The 25,239-nt window shown below is 45.3% G+C and overlaps 1 long non-coding RNA gene across 1 annotated transcript; it reads left to right on the top strand.

Annotated features, from left to right (window-relative positions):
* Positions 1 to 1,415: 1,415 nt before the first annotated feature.
* LOC142663391 (uncharacterized) lies at positions 1,416 to 23,016 on the top strand. Its single transcript, XR_012851089.1, has 4 exons — positions 1,416 to 1,446; positions 1,519 to 1,629; positions 22,297 to 22,412; positions 22,702 to 23,016. It is a non-coding gene; the product is annotated as an uncharacterized LOC142663391 (long non-coding RNA).
* Positions 23,017 to 25,239: the final 2,223 nt, after the last annotated feature.

The following is a 25,239-nucleotide window of genomic DNA, read 5'->3' as shown; positions in this document are numbered from 1 at the left end:
GTTACTGTGCGGATCTCCACTTAAGAAGTAACGGAATATTCTCATCACACAAAGTCTGTCGTTGGGTTATGCCATCATTTTGCGATCGGTAGAAGTTTTACTGCCATATGAACCCTCGCTCTCGATCATTGCCCTCTTGCGGCTTTAACAGTCTCTACTCTTCTGGGAAGGCTTGCCACAAGATTTTGGAGTGTGACCTCACAGATGCTTTTTTTGACTGAATGGGCACAAATTCCCACAGACAAGCACTGATATTGGATGAGTAGGTTTTGCTTGCAACCCGTGTTATAATTCATCCCAAAGGTGTTGGATGGTCCTTTGTGCAGGCCACTCGAGTCCCTACACAACAAACTCATCAAACCATGTCTTTATGGACCTTGCTTACAGGGGCGCAGTCATGCTGGGACAGGAAAGGTCCTTCCCCAGTAGACACTATGTATTACTGTAGGTAACGTTCAGAGGCCCAGATTCACCCATCAGACTACCAGATAACAAGACGTCATCACTCTAGAGAACGACGTGCTTTACACCTGTCCAGCTGACTCCTGGCATTGTGCATGGAGATCTAAGGAAATCCATTTCATGAAGCTCCTGACACACAGTTCTTGTTCTGCGCCACGTTTAAAGCCACTGATCTCTTCAGTACGACCCATACTACTAGCAATGTTTCTCTGGAGATTGCATATCTGTGGGCTTGATTTTATGCACCTGTTTGCAATGCGTGAAGCTGAAACAGCTCAATGCGTGAAGCTCAATAATTAGGGGGGGTGTTCACGTACTTTTATCCATATAGTATTGTCTCTCACCTCCCACATGCTGTATTTTCTCCTTACTGACAAGAGACACAGAACTAAAAATTAAAGAAGAGCTCCAGTGGAAGCACAACTTTCCATGTCTGCACCCGCCACCTGACTGTATATATCACTCTACACTTCTTTTATGTATACTGTACTTACTTTTTGAACTCCTGCCTTGTCCGTGCTTTAAAAGAAGCCTCCGTCTTGATTCTTAGATTTCCACAGCTTTCTCTTCCTCTCTGCTTTGCTATCAATCACATGACCAGCTAAAGACCATATAATTTCTTTATGCTGGGGGACACTGATTATTATTCTCTCTATATTCTTCTAAATAAGCTGAGAAACAATAAGTATACAGACTGGGAGGCTGCACTATATTCTTCTACACCTGTGTGACAGGAACCTGTCTAAGTATCAGTGGCCGTTGATGATAGAAGTTTCTGTTTCCCCCCGTGTATAACTAGTGCGGTACAGAAACTGCTGAAGCCTGTGATGGGTGACACATAGATCTCCGGAGACCCAAGTAGAGAAAGTAGTCACCGAGCCGGATTCACACTGCTGCTAAGCAACCATCCCGGTCTGATATATAGAGATAAATAACAGGTGAGAGACCGACACATGGAATACCAGAATGCAGCACATGGGAGAGGTCAGTTTTGGCCGGAGTGTCCCTTTAACATTCCATAATTATATCATCTAGTTATCATCTCTTTATTTGTAGATCTCATTCGGAACCATCTACACGTCATTGTTCTTTGTGATGGATAAGGGACACATAACGGAGAAGATACTGAACGTCACCCTGGAGATAATCTACCTTCTTACCGGAGAGGTAAAATAATCCGGGACTCATGTATATGTCCTTTCTCTTATCTTTTTATCCTACGGACAATATTATAGAAAAAGCAAAAGATCACGTCATCATAATTGATTTGTAAATATAAATGCTGTAACAAATCTTCTCTGGTGCATAGATATTTATTTTAATACAATGATAGCGCCCCCTAGCATTTTGACTGCCCCCCTAATTCTGCTTCCACCTTCCTAAACAGTCCGCGGTGGACACGCATTACAAAAGTTATGATTTTTGGAATGGTGGGAGGTAAAAACGAAAATTGAAAAAACCGAAAATAGGCTGTTCATTAAGGGGTTAATGACCTATCATTCACCTGTTCTATACCTGGACTGAGTTACCTGGTGGTGGTTACATTCAGTTATCCTTTGGATGCATTACTATGGACTGATCTGTGGGCTACAACATAAGGTGTCTTAGCCTGGGGACTGTGTTGCTCCCTCTGCAGGCGGGGTGTTGCGGTGGCACTGGTTGCCATGTGGTGCGGCACCTAATAGATTAGGGACCCACTTAAAATAAGTTGCCATGAGGAGGCAGGTGGGCTTATACGATCAAAATGTTTACTAAGAACTTCCTGTTCATTTTGATTCTCTTGTATGTTCCATCTCGATATCCAGGATAGTCCAGTAGTGAAGAAGACTTCTGGTGACTCTCTATCCCCCAACAGATGTCCCCACATGTCTGGAGGATGGACCAGTACCATCACGGAGCCTTCACTGATACCTAAGAGAAATGAGAGCTACGTAATGGGAAGAGCAGAGTTCACAGCAGCACTGAATCTGCACGCTCCTCTCCTGAAATACTCTGTGCTGCTGTGAACTCTGCTCTTACCATTACGTAGCTCAGTCTGTTACCTCTCCTCCACTCCTGTACTCAATAACACCTTCACATGATTGGCAAGTCACCACCCCGCACAAGATCCACACGCTCATCTCCTGAAATACTCTGTGCTGCTGTGAACTCTGCTCTTACCATTACGTAGCTCAGTCTGTTACCTCTCCTCCACTCCTGTACTCAATAACACCTTCACATGATTGGCAAGTCACCACCCCGCACAAGATCCACACGCTCATCTCCTGAAATACTCTGTGCTGCTGTGAACTCTGCTCTTACCATTACGTGGTGACTTGCCAATCATGTGAAGGTGTTATTGAGGACAGGAGTGGAGGAGAGGTAACAGACTGAGAGCTACGTAATGGTAAGAACAGAGTTCTCAGCAGCACAGAATCTGCACGCTCCTCTCCTGAAATACTGTGTGCTGCCTTAAACTCTGTGGACAGGTCAGGATCCTGTTTCTTTCAAATGTTGCACTGTAGCGCAGCCTTATATAGTGGAACGAGCGGGTTCCCCAGCAGCATTTAAAAGAAACAGGATCCTGACCTGTCCACAGAGTTTAAGGCAGCACAGAGTATTTCAGGAGATGAGCACGGCCGGCCACGGGCAGCCGGTCGTTTTTCCAAGCCGTGCTCCCATTATAAAGTATAGGAGCACGGCCCGTAAAATAAAAAAATGGAACATGTTCTATCTTTTTAACGGCACGGGCACCTTCCCGTGAGAAAACGGGAAGGTACCCGTGGCTAACAGAAGTCTATGGGCCCGCTATTTCGGGTCGTAATTACGACCCGTAATAACGGGTGTTTTTACGGTCGTGTGCATGAGGCCCCGTAATGACGGGTGACTACATGTGTGCACCCGTCATTACGGCAGCGTTGCTAAGCGACGTCAGTAAATAGTCAGTGTCCAGGGAGCTGAAAGAGTTAACTGATCGGCAGTAACTGTTTCAGCGCCCTGGACAGTGACTACCGATCACAATATAGAGTAACCTGTCAAAAAAAAAAGACGTTCATACTTACCGAGAACTTTCTGCTTCCTCCAGTCCGGTCTCCTGGCCGTTGCCTTGGTGACGCGTCCCTCTCGACATCCGGCCCGACATTCCTGGGTGACGTTACAGCCCATGTGACCGTTGCAGCCAATCACAGGCTGCAGAGGCCTCTGCAGCCAATCACAGGCTGCCGCGTCAGAAAAGAAGGTCGGACTGGAGGAAGAAGAGGGACTCGTCACCAAGACAACGACCGGGTACGTATGAAATGTTTTTTATTTTATTTTTAATCAGCAGCCTCTTTTCTCTATCAGTGATTGATAGAGACAAGTGGCTGCCGATTTGTATAATATTTTTGACCGGGTTCGGCCGAACCCGGTGAAGTTCGGATTCGCTGTCCCGGTTCGCTCATCTCTACCTGTCAATATTGTTTCTGACAGAGGGGTACAATTTGTTTCATTGGTTTGGAGAGCCTTCTGTAAGAAGTTGGAGATTGATCTGTCCTTCTCCTCGGCCTTCCATCCTGAAACTAATGGCCAAACTGAGAGGACTAATCAGTCTCTAGAACAATATTTAAGGTGTTTTATCTCTGACTGTCAATATGATTGGGTCTCATTCATTCCCCTCGCCGAATTTTCCCTTAATAACCGGGTCAGTAACTCGTCAGGGAACTCCCCCATTTTCTGTAATTTTGGGTTTAATCCACGGTTCTCCTCCGTTTCACCTGGTGGTTCCAACAATCCTGAGGTAGATGTCGTTCATCGGGAACTGTGCACAGTCTGGGCCCAGGTTCAGAAGAACCTAGAGGCGTCCCAGGGCATACAAAAGACTCAGGCAGATAGAAGACGTTCTGCTAACCCTTTGTTTGTGGTCGGGGATCTGGTGTGGCTGTCTTCAAAAAATGTGCGCCTTAAAGTTCTGTCTAAAAAATTTGCTCCCCGGTATATAGGGCCGTACAAGGTCATTGAGGTCCTTAACCCTGTCTCCTTCCGGCTGGAGTTACCCCCGTCTTTTCGAATACACAACGTGTTTTATGCCTCCCTCCTGAAACGCTGCTCCCCGTCCTTGGTTACCTCGAGGAAACCTCCGGTCCCTGTTCTCACCCCTGAAGGGGTAGAATTCGAGGTGGCCAAGATTGTGGATAGCAGGATGGTCCAAGGCTCCCTCCAGTACCTGGTCTATTGGAGAGGATACAGGCCTGAGGAGAGGACTTGGGTACCCGCCCGGGATGTTCACGCTGGGGTATTGCTCAGGAGGCTCCATCTTCGGTTCCCCAATAAGCCAGGTCCACCTAGGAAGGGTCCAGTGGCCCCTCATAAAAGGGGGGGTACTGTAAAGGATCTGCCAGACACCGCTTCTGTGTCGACGCCCGTGGTTAATCAGTCTGCACCTGCTCCTAGGTCTGATAGAGTGACTCGATCTGTTACCACTCAGGCTGGTAGGCTGAGGAGTGGGAGAACCTATCACAGCCTGGCCAGACAGTTCTAGCTCCCGCCCTCGGTCTATGTATACCTTCATTTCCTGCTTGTCTTTGCCTGTGATTCTCTCTGGTTTCCTGGCTCTACTGTTCCTGCTATAACTATTCACCTCTGCTTCATATGACCCTGGCTTGACTGACCATTCTCCTGCTCTGCATTTGGTACCTCGTACACTCCTGGTTTGACTCGGCTCGTTCACTACTCTTGTTGCTCACGGTGTTGCCGTGGGCAACTGCCCCATTTCCCTTAGCTTCTGTGTACCCTTGTCTGTTTGTCTGTCGTGCACATATTGAGCGTAGGGACCGTCGCCCAGTTGTACGCCGTCGCCTAGGACGGACCGTGCAAGTAGTCAGGGACTGAGTGGCGGGTAGATTAGGGCTCACCTGTCTTCTCCCTACCCCGACATTACAATAGGATTGTATAGAAAAAAACCTAGTTTGTTATTAGCACCATTTTGGGTACTTCTTGATCACTTTTTATTACATTTTTTTTAAGGATTTAAGGTACCCAAAAACCAGCAATTCTGGTGGGTTTTTTCTCGTTCTTTTTTAAATATGGCATTTACCCTGCAGGTTAAATAACGTTATTTTAGATCAGACTTATACGGACAAGTCCATCAATTATGTTGATTTTATTTTTTTTATATCACTTTAGAGGATGAGGGTCTTTTTTTTTTTGGTGTATTACTAAAAACTTTAAGGGTATGTTCCCACACACCGGATACGCTGCAGATTTTCTGAAACAGAAAATCTGCAGCAGAATCTCAATAAAAACGCTGGTCAATGTGTGACAGAAATCCCCACCAAATAACGTGTTTCTTCGGCTCATTTTGCTGCGGTAATGCTGTGTTTTACCTGCGGATTTCGTTTTAAACATTGGTTATAGCAAAGTATATGTGCACCTGCGTGTTTCCGCTGCGCAAACGCTGTAAAAACCGCAACAACATAAATCTGTTGCAGAATTTCTGCTCCCTATTGAAGTCTATGGGCCAAACACGCAGGATCTCTGCACAACACGCAGCATGAGAAACGCACCGCAGAACACTTTCGCGTGACTTTTCTGCGGTTTTGTTTTCCGCAGCGCGGGCATGAGATTCTCTTATTCACTTTGCTGCTACTGTAAATGCTGTGGAATATCTGCAGAGTTCAGTTGTGGAAATTCCGCAGCATTTACGCTACGCGAGAACCCGGCCTTACTCCCTTTTTTTTTTGTAAACATTTTTTCCATCCCCCTAAGGACTTCCGTATTGCTGTGTATTGTGCTATTTACAGCCTCCTATTAAAGGGCTTAATAGGAGCACAAAGATGGCAGACCTGGGGTCCTTTTTATTAGGCCCCCAGACTGCCATGACAACCATCAACACCACGTAAGTGAGCCCGCTCCATGCTCCTCTCCTCGCGCCATAAGGTACAGTTACGTCCTGGTGCTACAAGAGGCTTAAAGCACCGGCCTCACCTACAGCAACTTCTGTATAATATACGAGCCCGTACACCAAATGCTCGGCTTTCCGAGAGAAGTCGATCAGAAACGAAGCGGCTCAGCGCTCACCTGAGCACTTCTCCTGCTTCGTTTTAGCGATCTGTGGGGGTCTCCGTGCTCGGACACCCAGTCATCCAAACTTCAGACATCTCACTATGACAAGCCAGAAGTTTTTTTGAAAGTTCAATTACCATTTTACCTGCAGAAATTTGCCTTTTTAAAAAATAAAAATAAAAAAACCCTGTGTTTTTGACCACTTAGCCCGTGTTTATTTTTTTACAGTTTATATAATCAAATGACATTGTGATCATTGTTACCAAAGTTTCCACACTCCGTGACATTCCCAACCAGCTCTGCATTGTTAGACATTACCAGATTTTAACTGAGCATCACATTTTGTTTGGTTCTCCACAATTTGCCACAAACATGTTATTCCCTTTGCAGTTGGAGCAGAACGGTTCCTATTCTCCCATTATCACTGCAGTACCAGCCTGGGCAGCCCACTCTATCTGTTTCTATATCTGACCATCCGTCTCCTGAGTGACGTGGGGGGGGGGTCTAGATTACACCCAAAAATAATCATTTCTGTGTTCCTTTGTAATTCCACCCACAAGGTTTCCACCTCCTGACAATCTTCCTCCAGTATTGCTTCTTTTACACTTCCCTTCGTATGACGTTTAACATGCAGACATTCTCCCCCACCTTTCCTATTTGTCCTGTCTTTCCGAACGAGTGTAAAACACTGAAGATTGACAGCCCAATTGTGTGAAGGTCCCGGCTATGTTTCTGCGAAGCCATCTATATCGATAAGTTCCTCCAGTACCAAGGCCTCAAGCGCCCCCAGTTTTTCTTCCTAGACTTCTGGCATTTGTGAACATACACTATAGGTTGCCGTCCAATTTTTCATGTTCAGTTTCAGGAATGTGATTGACATTTTTAGGCACATGTGTCTTCAATGTTGGTTTGTAACGCACGGATCTCATTATCCTGTGACCTAATACTTCACCCACCAATATAGTCTGACGCCTCTTGATGACTGAATCCCCTAGAACCACTTCTTATCTTGCCCTAACTTCATTACCATCCCCCCGGCTACCAGCTGGGCTGTCCTCCTGGCTGTCGGGGAGAGCAGTATCCAGTATACAGTAGCTGCTCAGCAGTGCGACTCCATTACTGTCTACAGTAAACCAACACCCCAAGTAGCTGCCGAGAAGTTAAGGTCTGTTCTCATCTGCGTCTATGGCAGTTTCCGTCAGATTTGACGGGAAAAACAATGCTGTATGTTGCACCACGCTCTGGCCCGATTCACCACATTGTAAGATAATGTCCTGGCTTTCAGTGGCGTGTGTGCGGCTTGTGTTCTATGTGTGCAGTCCTGGCCAAAAGTTTTGAAACAAATTTTGGTTTTCACAGTTTGCTTCTTCAGTTTTCATAGTGCTATTTGCATTAACTCTAGATTGATATGAAGAGTGATCAGATGAATTGCAATTAATAGTATAGTCATTCCTTGCCATGAAAATTATCTTAATCACAAAAAAAACATTTCCACCTCATTTCAGCCCTGCCATAAAATGACCTCCTACCATCATTTCACGTTCGCTCAGGAGAAAGTGTTAATGAGGACAAGGCAGCTGATAGAATTATAAGAGTGGACTGGTTGCTTTAAAATGGAAAGGTGCTTGAAATCAGTCTTCTTCTGTTAGCCATGGTTACCTCCATGGAAACGCGTACAGTCATCATTGCTTTGCATCAAACGGGCTTTACAGGTAAGGACATTGCTGCGTGTAAGATTGCCCCTAAATCAACCATTTATCGGATCAAGAAGAACTTCAAGGAGAGAGGTTCGATTGCTGTGAAGAAGGCTTAAGGGCACTCAAGAAAGTCCAGCAAGTGCCAGGACCGTCTCCTAAAGAGGATTCAGCTATGGGATCAGTTTTAACAGCAGTGCAGAGCTTGCTCAGGAATGGCAGCAGGCAGGCGTCAGTGCATCTGCACGCACAGGCAGGTGAAGGATTTTGGAGATTGGCCTGGTGTCAAGAAGGGCAGCAAAGAAGCCACTTATATGGGAAGTTGTCCGTGGTCAATAGAAGTGAATAGGTCTGTAATTGCGGACCGTAATTACTGTCCGCAAGTACGGATGATTTTTACGGTTGTGTGCATGGGGCCTAAACGATCGATAAACACTAAAGCAGCAAACTTTGGGAAAACCAAAATTTGTGTCAGTCTCGAAACTGTGTCATTTATAGTGACCCGGCTCCAACAAGTGTTACAGGAAGTTGGTTTAGAAGTTTTCCATTAATGAATTACTCGGCTTCTCTAGATGTTACTGACACCATTTTCTTGGATAATATTTGTGAAATATCTTTAGTAAGAATAGGAAATATAAACGACTGTACAGTGTGTGAAGAAGAACAATTAATAAATGAAAGTGATGGGGGAGGGGAACTATATGCACTTTATATGAGCTTTACTGCTTGGAGTTGTGCCTAAAATTATTATCTTGCCTCCAGTTTTTTGGCTTTCTTTCCATGTCAAAATAATAAAAATGTTCTTGTTTGATAATCGCTGCGTCAAAATTGTCTTTAAAAAGAAAAATAATATTACATCTTTGTAATTTAATGGTCTCATTTATTTTTCTACTTGATTTATATTGACTCCTGCACCCTATAAAGAAGCAGTTAAGTGCTGAGTTCAGGAACACTACAGTGCCAGCCCATGCACCTGGGTTTGAAGCTTGCTGCGTGCCGCTGGTGTTGTAGATGGCATTCTCCTTACTTATACAAGTTTTCTGGGGATAGTACCTGCATGTTCCTGACTCTTCTGTTAGCAGAGAACTTTACCAGTGCGCTACCTCTACTGTCGAGAGCCAGCTGCAAATTATTCCAAAGATGACATGTTCTTATTCCTGCTGGAAGTAATGTTTACATTTGGTCTTATGAGGACAATAAGAAAGTCCAAATATCAACCTGAGCTGGTGGCATGGTGCATGATCAGTGTCTAGCCAGTGAGTGTCTTCTGTGTGGTCTCTGGTTCAAATCCTGATGTGTGGTCTTGTCCAAAAGATACCTTGCTGGGTGGTGTTTATAGTGGTGTGGAGGCAGGACAGTGAGTATGTTGCTGCATAAGAAAGTCACTTACATGAATAATGTTACTTATACAGCTGTATTTATATAGAAGATTATAACAATATACAAATCACTCAAACAGGTATCATAATCCATCACTCCATGGGTGGCACTTTACCCAAGGAGGCCAATGTGGGGATTAGAACCCACGTTGACACAAGCGATCCCTGCACTTAACTCAGATGACGCAAGCTGCGCTGCAGCTTCTCAACAACGCGTTTATTCACTTCTTAAAAAACAGGGGTAATCGGACTTTCAACATTAGAAACTTTAGATCACATAGGGTGCATGATAGCATGGTGGCTTTGGGATTAAGTGCCTAGACCAGTTATGGAGTTAGCCCATGTGCCAGGGTTCATATCTTGTTGCATGGAGCTTGTGTGGTAGGTGGCATTCTCCTTACTTATAAACGCTTGCTGCCTGTGCTTAACGGTGACAATGTTTTTCCAACAATTTTGTCAAGCAGCTTACGCTCAACAGGCAAAGAATTTCTCCTTTAAAAGAATCCCTCGCCTTGTGAACCTAAACTGGTGAAAAGCTGGAGATCCTGGGGATAGAACCCATATGTGCCTGATTCTTCTAATTTATCAGCAGAGAACTTTACCCGCATGCTACATCTGCTATCAGGAGCTGTCTGCAAATTCTTCCAAAGATGACATGTTCTTATTCCTGCTCGAAGTAAAAAATGTACATTTGGTTTTATGGGAGACAATGAAAAAGCCCAGAGATCAACCTGAGCTAGTGGTGGTATGGTGTTTAAGCAGTGTCTAAGCAGAGATTGTCTTCTGTGCAGGCCCTGGTTCAATTTTTGATGTGTGGCCTAATCCAAAAAATATACTTTGCTGGGTGGTGTTTATAGTGGTGTGGAGGCAGTGCAATAAATATGTTGCTGCATAAGAAAGTTACTTATATGACGAAAGTTACTTGTGCAGCTGTTTCTTTTTCTAGAGAGCTGTATTCATATAGTAGATTATTGCAGATTTCAGCAATATACTCATCACTCAAACAGGCATCATAATCCATAGGTGACACTTTGGGGAAGGGGGAAGGTGACCAGGAGAACAACATGGGGATTAGAACCCACGTTGTATAGAAGTGATCCCTGCACTTAACTCTGACTGTATGTAGCTGCAGTGCAGCTGGCGTGGTCTATTTATCACCTCTTTAAAAATAGGGGTAATCGGATTTTCAACAAAAGAACCATTAGATCACATTGGGGTACAACAGCACAGCAGCTTTAAGTGCTTTCAAGACTGGAGACACAAGGAGTAGAACCAGGGTATAGAACTTGTATGTTCCTAACTTATCAGCAGAGAACTTTACCTGTGCGCTAAGTTGCTTAGTGGTGTGGGGGCAGTGCAACAAGTTTTTTTGTAGGATAAGAAAGTAACTTATACAGCTGTCTTCTTTTTTCTAGACAGCTGTATTTATAGAGTAGATTATTGCAGATTTCAGCAATATACTCATCACTCAAACAGGTATCATAATTCATCACTCCACATGTGGTACTTTGGGAAAGGGGGGAGCTGCCCAATGTCACCAGGAGACAATGTGGGGATTAGAACCCATGCTGTACAGAAGTGATCCCTGCACTCAACTCAGATCACCGCAGCTGCACCGCAACACATGTATCACCCCTTTAAAAAATGGGTAATCATACAAGAAAAACTCTACATCTCATTAGTGCTTTTAAGGCTGAGGACACAAGGTGGAGATCCTGGGGATAGAACCCATATGTGCCTGATTCCTCCAATTTATCAGCAGAAAACTTTACCAGTGCGCTACCTCTGATGTCAAGAGACAGTTCCAATGATGACATGTTCTTATTCCTGCTGGAAGAGACAATTACATTTGGTCTTATGGGGACAATAAGAAAGCACACTGATCAACCTGAGCTGGTGGTCTGGTACTTAAGTAGTGTCTAACCAGTGAGTGTTTTTTGTGCAGGCCCTGGTTCAAATCCTGATGTGTGTGTGACCTTGTTAGAAAGAATACCGTGGAGTTGGTATAATGAGAAGGTTCCTGCATTAGGAAGTTACTTACTTCTACAGTATATTATTGCAGATTTCAGCTATATACTCATCACTCAAACAAGTGTCACAATTCGTTACCCTGTCACCACATAAAAAGCGAGGTAATGGGGCAGATCTTGGCTCCTGAGTGGGATGGCTGCCCAATCACCTTAATCCCGTGTACTTGCAGCTCAAAGCAGCCCTTAAAATCTAAAACCTGCCTTAAAAGAGTCTGAAAGTAGGCAGTTGGGTGAGTCAGTTTAGAGAGTGCTTATCCTGAGGCGGGATTACACTTTCATGAAGAGAAACTTTAGACCACATTGGGGCATGACAGCACAGTGGCTTGGGGCTTAAGTGCTTTCAAGGCTGGATACACAAGGAGAAGATTCTGGGGATAGAACCCACATGTTCCCGACTCCTCTAATTTATCAGAAAATAACTTTACCAGTGCGCTACCTCTGCTGCTGAGAGCTGGCTGCAAATTCTTCCAATGATGACATGTTCTTATTCCTGCTGGAAGTGACAATTACATTTGGTCTAATGGGGACAATAAGAAAGTCCAGAGATCAATCAGAGCTGGTGGCATGGTGCATGAGCAGTGTCTAACCAGTGAGTGTCTTCTGTGTGATCTCTGGTTCAAGTCCTGGGGTGTGTGGCCTAGTCCAAAAAGATGCCTTCCTGGGTGGTGTTTATAGTGGTCTGGATGCCGCACAACATGATTGTCAGTGCTTAAGAAAGTTACTTATATGAAGAATGTTACCGACACAACAGTCTCTTTTTCGAGACGGCTGTACTTAGCGAAAATTTTCAACAATCTACTCATCACTCAAACCAGTATCATAACCCTTACTCCATAGGCAGCACCTTGGGAAGGGGGAAGCACCCCAAGGCCACCAGGAGGACAACATGGGGATTAGAACCCACATTGTTTAGCAGTGATCCCTGCACTCAACTCAGATCACACAAGCTGTAAGCCAGCTGGACTGCAGATACACAATACCACATTTATCAACTCTTTAAAAATCATGGGTAATCAGACTTTCAACAAGAGAAACTCTACACCTCATTAGCGCTTTTAAGGCTGGAGACACAAGGCAGAGATCCTGGGGATAGAACCCATACGCTCCTGACTCCTCTAATTCATCGGCAGGGAACTTTACCAGTGCGCTACCTCTGCTGTCAAGAGCCCGTCACATATTCTTCCAAAGGTGACGTTCTTATTCCTGCTGGACGTGATGATTACATTTGGTCTAATGGGAACAATAAGAAGCTCTAGAGAATAACCTGAGCTGGTGGTGTGGTACTTAAACAGTGAGAGTCTTCTATGCAGATTCCTGGTTCAATTCCTGATGTGTAGCCTTGTCTGAAAGGATACCTTACTGTGTGGAGGCAGAATAATGAGTAGGTTACTGCATAAGAAAGGTATTTATGCTGCTGAACCATCTTACTTTTCTACTACATTATTGCAGATTTCAGCAATATCCTCACCACTGAAACAAGTGTCACATTTCATCACCCCATAGACGGTGCTCTATGGGAAAGGGGGAAAGTTGAATTATGAGCACAAAAGCTGTGAGCTAGCTGCTCAGTGGCTCCACCAGAACATATTATTCATCTCATAGAAAAGCGCAGTAACCTGACATTCAACAGAACTCACTTTAGACCGAATCAGGGAACAAGTGGGCTGCGGGCTGTGGCTGGGGGGCTTAGGGTTTAAGTGCTTAGGCCAGGAACGCTGCAATATTTGCACATGTCCCTGTCTTAGATCAGTTAGAATCTCTACTATATTCTAAGAATGTGAAATGTCAGAATACTACTAGAGATAATGATTTATTTCAACCTTTATTTCTTTCATCGCATTCCCAGTGGCTCAGACGTTTACATACATCAAGTTATTTTTCAATTCTATTTTTATTAAAACGTTTTTTTATTACAGATAAATAGACAAAGAATCGAGCACAAAGTCATTTGCTAACCCCGCAGGGCGGCTTAAAAAACACATGATATCTCAAAAGCCTGTGTAGCTAAGAAATCTTGTGTACCAATAACAATAGTTGAACAAAAGCAAAAGTAAAAATACAAAAAACAAAATTGTATAGACATATATTTTATATAGTACGGAGTACAAAATGCGGTCGAGACCAGACCGCTTAATAAAACATAATGAAAAGAAATGGAAACAAAACAAAAAGACAGAGGGTGACCTCCAATCAAGGTGTCGTCTGTTATGGAAGATTATTAGAAGTAGCAGGAAGGTAAATATGTAGCAGCAATAACCATAGAATTAGAATACCCAAGCCTTTAGGCCAAAGAGATATCATTATATGTCGCTATATGAGTAGGTGGGAAGGACAGCACACAGGTTATAAAACAATCAGTCTAGATAGCGAGAGAAGGAGTTTGAGAAGTCCCATCCTGTACATTTTATACTTAATCTACCTGTCCAATGTGCGGAAGATCTTTAGTCTATTACCAGATTCCCCCAAAAAAGTTCTTGGACCTTTTCCCGCCAATGTTGGATGGAAGGAGGTTCTATTAGTTATATAGTTTCTATGTGCCCCCAGTGTAGGGAAGTAAGCAGTTTAGCTGCTTGTACCAGCCAGGTGACCAAACAATGCTTGGACAGTTTGTAGTCCAGGGAGGGGACCCAGCAGAGGATCGTTTTAGGACTAAGGCTATGTTCACAAGGCAAACTAAAAACGGCTGTAAAATACGAAGCTGTTTTCAAGGGAAGACAGCCCCTGGTTTTCATCCGTCTTTAAAGCATCAAGAGTATTTTACGGACGTTTTTGGAGCCGTTTTTCTACTTAGAACTATGAAAAACGTCTCACACACTTCTTTTAATTGGGCTTTTTTTTTTTATACACACATTCAGGAAAACAGCAGCACAGCCATAAAAACAAATTCAGTGGGAAAGGACAACTCTGGAGGGATATCTCTAACTTGCAAAGGATTGACAGTGACAAAGCAGGCTGGGTCTATGATATATTGAGAGGGCGCCACAGTGTCCCCCGTTTCAAACGACATGGATAGGGCATCGGCCCTCACATTATTGTCAGCGTGACGTAGTGCAACACAAATTGGAAACAGGTGAAGAACAGCGACCACCTGGCTTGACAGGGGTTTAGCTATTGAGCCGACTGGAGACAGGTGAGATTCTTGTGGTCGGTGTATATCAGGATGGGGTGAGCTGTGCTCTCCAGCAGATGTCTCCACTCCTCCAGAGCCAATTTGATGGCCAGTAACTCCCGATCCCCATTAGAGTAATTGTGCTCTGCGGAGGAGAAAAGTCTCGAGTAATAGCCACATACTACTGCCATTCCTTTGAGGCTTCTCTGGAACAGAAGTGCACCTGCACCAACAGAAGAAGCGTCCACCTCCAACGAGAACTGCCGAGTCACATCAGGATGATGGAGGATCGAGGCTGAAGTGAAGGCATTTTTGAGGCTATTGAATGCTAATTCTGCATCTAGAGTCCACACCTTGGCGTTCATACCTTTCTTGGTAAGGGTAGAGATGGGGGCCGCCAGTGAAGAGAAGTTTGGGATGAATTGCTAGTAGAAGTTTTGTATGGTGTATGGACCGCAGGCCCTGAGGACGTGGCCACCCCAGAATGGACTTTACTTTCTCAGGATCCATCTTGAGACCCTGATCCGAGATGATGTAGCCCAGGAAGGGCAGAAAATTATTTTCAAAAGTGCATTTCTCCAACTTGGCATTCAGGCAATTCCCCCTTAAATCGCAGCATGGCTTGACGGACATGCCTCCGATGTGTCATCTGATTTGGGGAGAAAATCAAAATGTCATCGAGATAGACCACAACAAAAACATAGAGGAGATCTCAGAAGATACAATTCACAAATTCTTGGAAGACCGCTGGAGCATTACACAGGCCAAAGGGCATAATCAGGTATTTGTAGTGCCCGTCCCGGGTGTTAAATTCCATCTTCCACTCATCACCTTGACGGATTCGGATGAAGTTGTAGGCCCCACGCAAGTCTAGTTTAGAGAAGATCTTGGCTCATATGCGATAAAATAGTTCCCAGATCAGTGGCAAAGGGGTATCTGTTTCTTACCGTGATCTGGTTGAGACTACGGTAGTCAATGCAGGGTTAAAGAGATCCGTATCTTATGGACACCCTGACTTACCTACCCCCGATTAGCTTTCTAAATGGGAGTCTGACCTGGGTATCTCCTTTTCTATCACACAAAGTAAACGTATCCTAACTATGGCTCACAAGACATCGGTCGGTTCACGCTATCAAGAAGCCAGCTTCAAACTTCTATCTCGCTGGTATAGGACTCCGGTCCGTATACACCGCATCTTCCCTACAGCGTCTCCCATGTGCTGGAGATGTGGACGTGAGAATGGCACCCTCATTCACATCTTTTGGTCGTGTTCTCTTCTTACCTCGTTCTGGGAGGGCGTTAAAAGGGTGATAGGTGAGGTCACAGACACCGGTATAACCATGGATGCGGCCTTTTTCCTTCTCCATCACTGCGACATTCCGGTGGATATCTACAAGCGTTCCTTGCTTCACTTTTTAGTGATGCAGCACGTCACTGCATCCCATTGAGATGGAAGGATTCCTCGCCCCCTGCTTTGTCCCTCTGGGTTTCCAGGATCAACGACCTTATGCACATGGAGGATTTGACCTCCATTATTCACATCTCACATGTCAAGTTTAGCCAAGTATGGGCTCCTTGGATTGCTTTTCAGGATTCTGACTCTTACAAAGACATTATAAGGGAGTTGAGTGTTGCTCAGCAACCTGAGTAGAGCTTTTGCTGAACTGCGGGATGTGGTGGTGGGAAACTCCATACACTTTACCCCACTTTTCTCCCTCCTCTGCTCCTTTTCCCTTGTAACTTTTTTCTCCCTCTGTATTATTTTGCTGCCTCCTGAATCGAGCCTTCACGTAGGGGGGCATGGAATCACTTAGATTATTCTCCTGCGTGGGAATAGGTGTTTTCATAACAATGTTTTATGTTTATGTATATTCTACATTTAGATTTTCTGTGCTTTTGTGTACTTCTGTACCCCACATGCTTGATAAAATGGACCTTTCTGTCATGAAAATAAAGACTTTAAAAAGAAAAAAAAGAGATCCGTATTTCTTCTTTACAAAGAAGAACCCGGCACCGGCCCGGGAGGAGGATTTCCGTATAAAACCCCTCTCCAGATTCTCCTTGATAAAGGCTGACATGGACTGAGTCTCTGGCAAGGAGAGGGGTTAAACCCGTCCACAGGGCGGTGAAGCATTAGGAACCAGTTCAATCGGGCAGTTGTACGCCCGTTGATGGGGAAGCATCTCAGCCTCCTTCTTGCAAAAGACGGCCGCAAACTGTTCAAAATGAGTGGGTAATCCTGTCAATAACTCAGACATAGGAGGCAGGACAGGCTGAATCTGTGACAGGCAGTGGTGGAGACATTTGAAGCCCCATTGGAGAACTTCCCCCGGAATTCCAGTCCAGAATCGGGGCATGAAGCCAGAGCCAAGGCAGGCCCAGCAACACCGGATTGATGGCTTTGGGCAAGATGAGGAAAGTAATCTGCTCAGTATGAAGAGCTCCCACTTGGAGCTTCAGTGGCTTGGTCTCAGACATGATGGGGTCGGGCATTGGAAGTCCATTCACCGAGGCAACCGCCAGAGTTGTCTCCAAGGGAACAGTCGGCAACTGGAGCTGATCCACTAGGTCATGTTGGATGAAGTTTGCCACGTACCCGGAGTCCAGGTAGGCAGAGACCTGGTGCGTCTGCTCACCAGACGCTCATCATTGATATCAGAGGATAAACCCTGCCAGAAGGTAGCCACAAAGGCAGCGTTGTTCCAGGATAGCTCTGCCGCCTGGGTATGGAACTGAATGGCGTACTCGCCCACAGAGGTGTCTCCTTGGTGAAGGGTCAGCAGGGATGCAGCTGCTGAAGTGACTCACCCAGGTTCCTCAAATACAGTGCGGAAAGTCTATAGAAAACACTGTTCCCTGACGTTCCCAGATGGGGTTGTCCCATGCCAGGGCCTTGCCAGTAAGAAGAGAGACTATGAATGCGATCCTTGTGCCAAGGAAATGCTCTGGCATGTGGATCTGACTTTGGTTCAGAAATCCCCTGCAGATCCTCGCGTCTCTGTCGTAGCGAGGAGGCAGTGGCAGAGAGAATCGGGAATCGGTGCTGCCAGGAGTTGTAATTGGAGGAACAGCAGTAGCAATAGGAGCAGGTGCCGTAGGTGCAGCTTGCATTTCCAGCCGATGTGCAATTATGTTCACTCCCTGGAGGAGTTGGTCCTGTCGTGACCGGAGGTCTAGCATATCCGCCCGCATTACTTCTGATGTCATGGTCTTGGTTTGACCAGCGGAGTCCATGGCCTGAGCGTACTGTCACGATCTGTGGACCCACTAGGCTGCACCGCCGTTAAAGGGTAGCAGTTGGCCAAACAACAGAGTACCAAGTCAATATAAGGTCCGAGCACAAGGGTACCTGTAATAGTCCAGACAGTAGCAACGGCACTGATGGGACCTAGGCGGCAGGAGATGAAAAACGTAGCAACTGACACCAGATGTGGTGTAAGTCAGCAGTCACAAGACGACTACAACACTACAGATGGCAGAGGAACAAACACAGTTACGTTATTTTGTGGGACAATATAATTACGGTGAAACCAAATTTATATATATTTTTTTTAATGTATTACTACTTTTGCACAAAAAAAAAAAGAGGTAGCAGGGCACGGGAACAGGATACGGCTAAGGGACTATTTGCAAGACGAACAGAGAAATACAAAACGCTCAGGCAAGGAGTGAAAGGGCAGGACATTTTTTATAGTCCAGGGTGATCTGGGAGTAATTAGTTAATTATTAACGTGCACACGCTGGCCCTTTAAGGCCGGGAATGAGCGTGCACACACACCCTTGTGGTCACTGCAGAACAGGACAGCCGCATGTGCTGGCATCTCCGGGGATGAAGACGTCGGCAGGATGAAAGGGGTCTGCGGTTAGCGCCCACCATTACACACTTAACGCGGTCCATTGAATGGCTATGTGAATGGCCCCACTGAAATACATGCGTCCGTGTGACGGCCGTAGTTTTAATGGCCGTCACATGGACTTATTCTACGTTAGTCTGAATAAGGCAGGATGATTTTAAGTTCAAACTATGTGAATAGCTCATTCTCCCATTCTCTTACATCGCCCGGTTTTGGGCCAGAGTTCTGTAAAAGAAATAGCGAGTAAATATGGGACATAGAAATTTGAATTGGTTGGAGAAACTCCTTGATGATACTGCACCTCAAGCCGAATCTAAGTGGAGAAGGTATAAAATGCAGTTTGATGAATACCTATACGAGTATAGACCATTGGCATGCGCCAAACAATAATGCGTCCACACAAATCATAAAGCAAATATCAATACCTATACCAGACTGTGAAGACTACTAGTATATCCAGAAAATGAAACACACATAGCACAAGTCATGTACCATGACAATATAAAATAAAGTTTATTGAAATATACATAACACATTGGCCATCAAAATATAAAAACAATATAGCACACAGTTAAAAAGGAGAGTATGGAGCAGCTGCGTGAATAATCCAATAATACCATACTAAAAACATCCTGTGATGTGGTAACAAATGCAGATATCTATAGAAAAGATAATCATATAGATCAAGTATTTGGACAACAGAAGCACATAAATATATTTAGCACCTGACAGAAGAGCACACAATTGTGCATGCATATAAAAGTATACAGCTAGAGCTCCAAGTTGCACCCAAAACAAAGACCATGCTTTATAAATAAATGATATTGCACAAACCCATGGACTGCATGATAGGAAGCACGCAGGAACACTCCACACTGACCGCCCCCCAAACCCATGGACTGCATGATAGGAAGCACGCAGGAACACTCCACACTGACCGCCCCCCAAACCCGTGGACTGCATGATAGGAAGCACGCAGGAACACTCCACACTGACCACCCCCCAAACCCATGGACTGCATGATAGGAAGCACGCAGGAACACTCCACACTGACCGCCCCCCAAACCCATGGACTGCATGATAGGAAGCACGCAGGAACACTCCACACTGACCGCCCCCCAAATCCATGGACTGCATGATAGGAAGCACGCAGGAACACTCCACACTGACCGCCCCCCAAACCCATGGACTGCATGATAGGAAGCACGCAGGAACACTCCACACTGACCGCCCCCCAAACCCATGGACTGCATGATAGGAAGCACGCAGGAACACTCCACACTGACCGCCCCCCAAACCCATGGACTGCATGATAGGAAGCACGCAGGAACACTCCACACTGACCGCCCCCCAAATCCATGGACTGCATGATAGGAAGCACGCAGGAACACTCCACACTGACCGCCCCCCAAACCCATGGACTGCATGATAGGAAGCACGCAGGAACACTCCACACTGACCGCCCCCCAAACCCGTGGACTGCATGATAGGAAGCACGCAGGAACACTCCACACTGACCACCCCCCAAACCCATGGACTGCATGATAGGAAGCACGCAGGAACACTCCACACTGACCGCCCCCCAAACCCATGGACTGCATGATAGGAAGCACGCAGGAACACTCCACACTGACCGCCCCCCAAATCCATGGACTGCATGATAGGAAGCACGCAGGAACACTCCACACTGACCGCCCCCCAAACCCATGGACTGCATGATAGGAAGCACGCAGGAACACTCCACACTGACCGCCCCCCAAACCCATGGACTGCATGATAGGAAGCACGCAGGAACACTCCACACTGACCGCCCCCCAAACCCATGGACTGCATGATAGGAAGCACGCAGGAACACTCCACACTGACCGCCCCCCAAATCCATGGACTGCATGATAGGAAGCACGCAGGAACACTCCACACTGACCGCCCCCCAAACCCATGGACTGCATGATAGGAAGCACGCAGGAACACTCCACACTGACCGCCCCCCAAACCCATGGACTGCATGATAGGAAGCACGCAGGAACACTCCACACTGACCGCCCCCCAAACCCGTGGACTGCATGATAGGAAGCACGCAGGAACACTCCACACTGACCACCCCCCAAACCCATGGACTGCATGATAGGAAGCACGCAGGAACACTCCACACTGACCGCCCCCCAAACCCATGGACTGCATGATAGGAAGCACGCAGGAACACTCCACACTGACCGCCCCCCAAACCCATGGACTGCATGATAGGAAGCACGCAGGAACACTCCACACTGACCGCCCCCCAAACCCATGGACTGCATGATAGGAAGCACGCAGGAACACTCCACACTGACCGCCCCCCAAACCCGTGGACTGCATGATAGGAAGCACGCAGGAACACTCCACACTGACCGCCCCCCAAACCCATGGACTGCATGATAGGAAGCACGCAGGAACACTCCACACTGACCGCCCCCCAAACCCATGGACTCCATGATAGGAAGCACGCAGGAACACTCCACACTGACCGCCCCCCAAACCCATGGACTGCATGATAGGAAGCACGCAGGAACACTCCACACTGACCGCCCCCCAAACCCATGGACTGCATGATAGGAAGCACGCAGGAACACTCCACACTGACCGCCCCCGACGCACAATTCGCCGTCAGCTTTCTCAAGGGGTACTGACTGATGGGATAGTGGTTGTTTTAAATATAAAATGCAGAGGGAGGGGACTACACGAATAGCCAAACACTAAGCAGTGTTCACAGCATATGGAGATCTGCAATCACAGATCAAATTACACCTACCATGCTGCAGGCACCATTAGGCTATGTTCACACAGGGCACTTTTGCAGGAGGAACATCCGCCTAAAAATTCTGTTAGGAAGTCCGAGGCAGATATTCCTCTCCCTGCACGCCGATTTACGCTGCAATTCTCGCGCCGCTCTTCGCCCGCGGCCATTGTGCGCCGCGGGCAAAAAACAGCGCGAGAAACTGCTGTAAATGCTCTTTTACATGCATCTTCGTTCCACCCCTCACACACTATACGCGCCATCCCCACAGGACAATTCCTGCGGGCACGACGTGTATGCGATTCACAATCAAACTTCGAAAATGAATCCCAATGTTTGAAGGCTCGGTTTGCACAACGAGGATACCGTAAAAATGATATTGAGAAAGGGTATCAGAGAGCATACCATACTGACCGTAATAGTCTTCTTGTTCAACAACAGCGCAAAAAGAAAAACAGTGAGGACACGGTAAGGCTTATCACTACCTACAATACACAATGGTCTGAGATGCACAAAATTGTTACTCGCTTTTGGCCCATACTGTTGACAGACCCTGATCTTAAAAGGCTTCTACCCCCCAAACCCCAACTTACAGCCAAAAGGAGCAAGACCTTAAGCGACCATCTAGTTCGGAGTCACTATAGTGCCCCAAACTCTAATATGTATCTATATGGTTCCAAGGGACCAAAGTGGGGATCATTCCCCTGTGGCCATTGCTCTATCTGCAATTTGATAGTCAAAACGGATACTTTCCCGGACTCTGAAAACAAAAAATGCTACAAAATTGTGCATTTTATTAATTGCAGTACATCGGGGGTTGTCTACAGGGCAACATGCCCGTGTGGTCTCTCCTATATTGGCATGACCACAAGAGAGCTTAAAATAAGAATTCAGGAACATGTAAGAGACATTAAAAAGGCTGAAAAAATTGTGGATAATGATTGGGAGATGATTAATAAACTTAAATCTATCCCCAGACATTTCCGGGACCATCATAACAACAGGTGGCAAGATCTGAAAGTACATGGCATTGATAAAATCATCATCGGAACACGAGGTGGAGACACTTTTCGCAAGCTTGAACGTATCGAGTGTAAGTGGATAACAAAGCTTAACACTAGTTCACCATATGGTCTAAATGAAAAAATGTCCTTCGCTTCCTTCTTGTAATTTACCCCGTGGGTTCCATGGCGTCACTTTTATGGAATATAGTTAGTTTTATGATATTTTAATTGTGTGATGGGATTATTTCTGGTTGATACATTTCTGTGATCATGCTGTTGCGGTGGGGACGCAATGTTCTGTCGGTGTGAGTTATATATACTCAGGTCGGACTATTTTTGAGTATTCTACACTATCTCAAATTCTCAATCTCTTTGCAGGCGATATGGATACATTGGCTCATTTGTCCAGTTATAGCGGAGGTGCTTTATGATGCCCAAATTGTGCCCGTTCCCGCTTTCTTCTGCGTGCTATTATCATATGTGGGCTTAGTGTATGCATGGGAATGTCATTTTATGTATACATTGCTATACATTTATACCCTTTTTTTGTATATGTTTGGTATTTTGGGATGTTCTCAGCTTTCTCAAGGGGTAGGTATTGGTACTGGTACACGTACCTTATCCATATTTCTCTCTTACTGACACATGTTTATATGCATTTACATATTGTTATTATTGTATTTCTTGTATGATATCATGATTACTACATGCACATATTATGTATACACTTTTAGTGTACCAATTTTATATATTTGTATATTTTTATTACTTTATATACACTAATTAATTAACATATTTATATACCTAAGTCTATACACGTTATCACTTTTTATATATCATGCATGTATCTATATATATATTGTTTCATGTTTCTTATCCATTATATTATATCCACGTATACTCACTACACATTTTTTTGAATATATATATATATATATATATATATATATATTTTTTTTTTTTGCACATGTATGGATTTTAATTGTATACATGTGTTCAGTTATATTTATTAGATCACTTACATTTTGATGACTTTCAGTCATGATGCATTTATTATTTTTATTGTCTCTAACGCTCATATTGAGTCGCATCATTTTCATATTTTTATATAGGTTTTCACATTTTTGTCATTTATACAATACATTATATAATGATTCATATTGAATGTTTATATTTCTGCATGTTTAATAATGGCTATATATTTTTCAGGTGCAGTCCTTTTTTTTACTCCTTCACATAATCTATTTATTTATTTATTTTCCTCACTTCTTTTCACTATCACGAGCACGTGTGTTCACTCACCTCTCCTCACTCCCCTTGCACTTTATTTACACTATTTACTATTATTTGTTTATATGGGGGTACATTGTATATTATATGTAAAAAAAAAAAAAAAAATATATATATATATTTTTTTTACGATGGTGTTTATTGTAAAATAAAGTGGAATTTTTAATTGTATGGTGCTATTTACAGTGATGTACTAATATGTGTAGAATATTGATATTGTTGTGTATTTATGTATGTATGTGTGTATGTATGTATATTCATTCACGTCTATGTATATGGGATTTTTATGTGCGTGCTCCAGCTGTCCAGTGATAATGTCTCAACTACCTTGAGAGATACCCAGGTACTCGGGAGTACCGACTAATGTAGTAACTATGCTTTCACTATTTATGTTTTCCCGGGGTAGATTGTTTTAGTGCTATATACGGCACTCCTGGTCAGTACATGACCTTTATCCCATGTTTGGGTTTCTGGCATAACTGCCAGGCTCTAAAATGGCCACTAACCCTTCCCTGTATAATGCCAGCCCCTCCCTTTAGTCTTTTTGCAGCGTGCATGCGCAGTTTGTAGTTTAAGTCCATGGCACAGTTTCCGACATCCGGATCAGTGCCGGTGCGCATGCGCCAAGCAGGTATGATGGCGTCCGCAGAGACGAATGTGGCTTCCGTCATCCGTGCACATTGAGGCTGTATTCGCACGGAGTATTTTGGCGAGTTTTTTTATGCGGAAACCGCGTCGCAAGACTCGGCAAAAACGGCCTGAAAACGCCTCCCATTGATTTCAATGGGAGGCGTCTGCGTCCTTTTCCCGCGAGCAGTAAAACTGCCTCGCGGGAAGTGGAAGCGACATGCCCTATCCTCGGGCGCTTCCGCCTCTGACCTCCCATTGACTTCAATGGGAGGCAGAGAAAGCGTGTCTCGCGCTGTTTTTTGCCCGCGGCGCACAATGGCCGCGGGCGAAGAGCGGCGCGAGAATTGCAGCGTAAATCGGCGTGCAGGGAGAGGAATATCTGCCTCGGACTTCCTAACAGAATTTTTAGGCGGATGTTCCTCCTGCAAAAGTGCCCTGTGTGAACATAGCCTAATGGTGCCTGCAGCATGGTAGGTGTAATTTGATCTGTGATTGCAGATCTCCATATGCTGTGAACACTGCTTAGTGTTTGGCTATTCGTGTAGTCCCCTCCCTCTGCATTTTATATTTAAAACAACCACTATCCCATCAGTCAGTACCCCTTGAGAAAGCTGACGGCGAAACGTGCGTCGGGGGCGGTCAGTGTTCCTGCGTGCTTCCTATCATGCAGTCCATGGGTTTGGGGGGCGGTCAGTGTGGAGTGTTCCTGCGTGCTTCCTATCATGCAGTCCATGGGTTTGGGGGGCGGTCAGTGTGGAGTGTTCCTGCGTGCTTCCTATCATGCAGTCCATGGGTTTGGCGGGCGGTCAGTGTGGAGTGTTCCTGCGTGCTTCCTATCATGCAGTCCATGGGTTTGGGGGGCGGTCAGTGTGGAGTGTTCCTGCGTGCTTCCTATCATGCAGTCCATGGGTTTGGGGGGCGGTCAGTGTGGAGTGTTCCTGCGTGCTTCCTATCATGCAGTCCACGGGTTTGGGGGGCGGTCAGTGTGGAGTGTTC

Source organism: Rhinoderma darwinii, chromosome 11 (genome assembly GCF_050947455.1).
Source record: "Rhinoderma darwinii isolate aRhiDar2 chromosome 11, aRhiDar2.hap1, whole genome shotgun sequence".
Classification (NCBI taxonomy): domain Eukaryota; kingdom Metazoa; phylum Chordata; class Amphibia; order Anura; family Rhinodermatidae; genus Rhinoderma; species Rhinoderma darwinii.
Note: the sequence above shows the minus strand (reverse complement) of the source record. Positions and strands in the feature narration are given on the sequence as shown.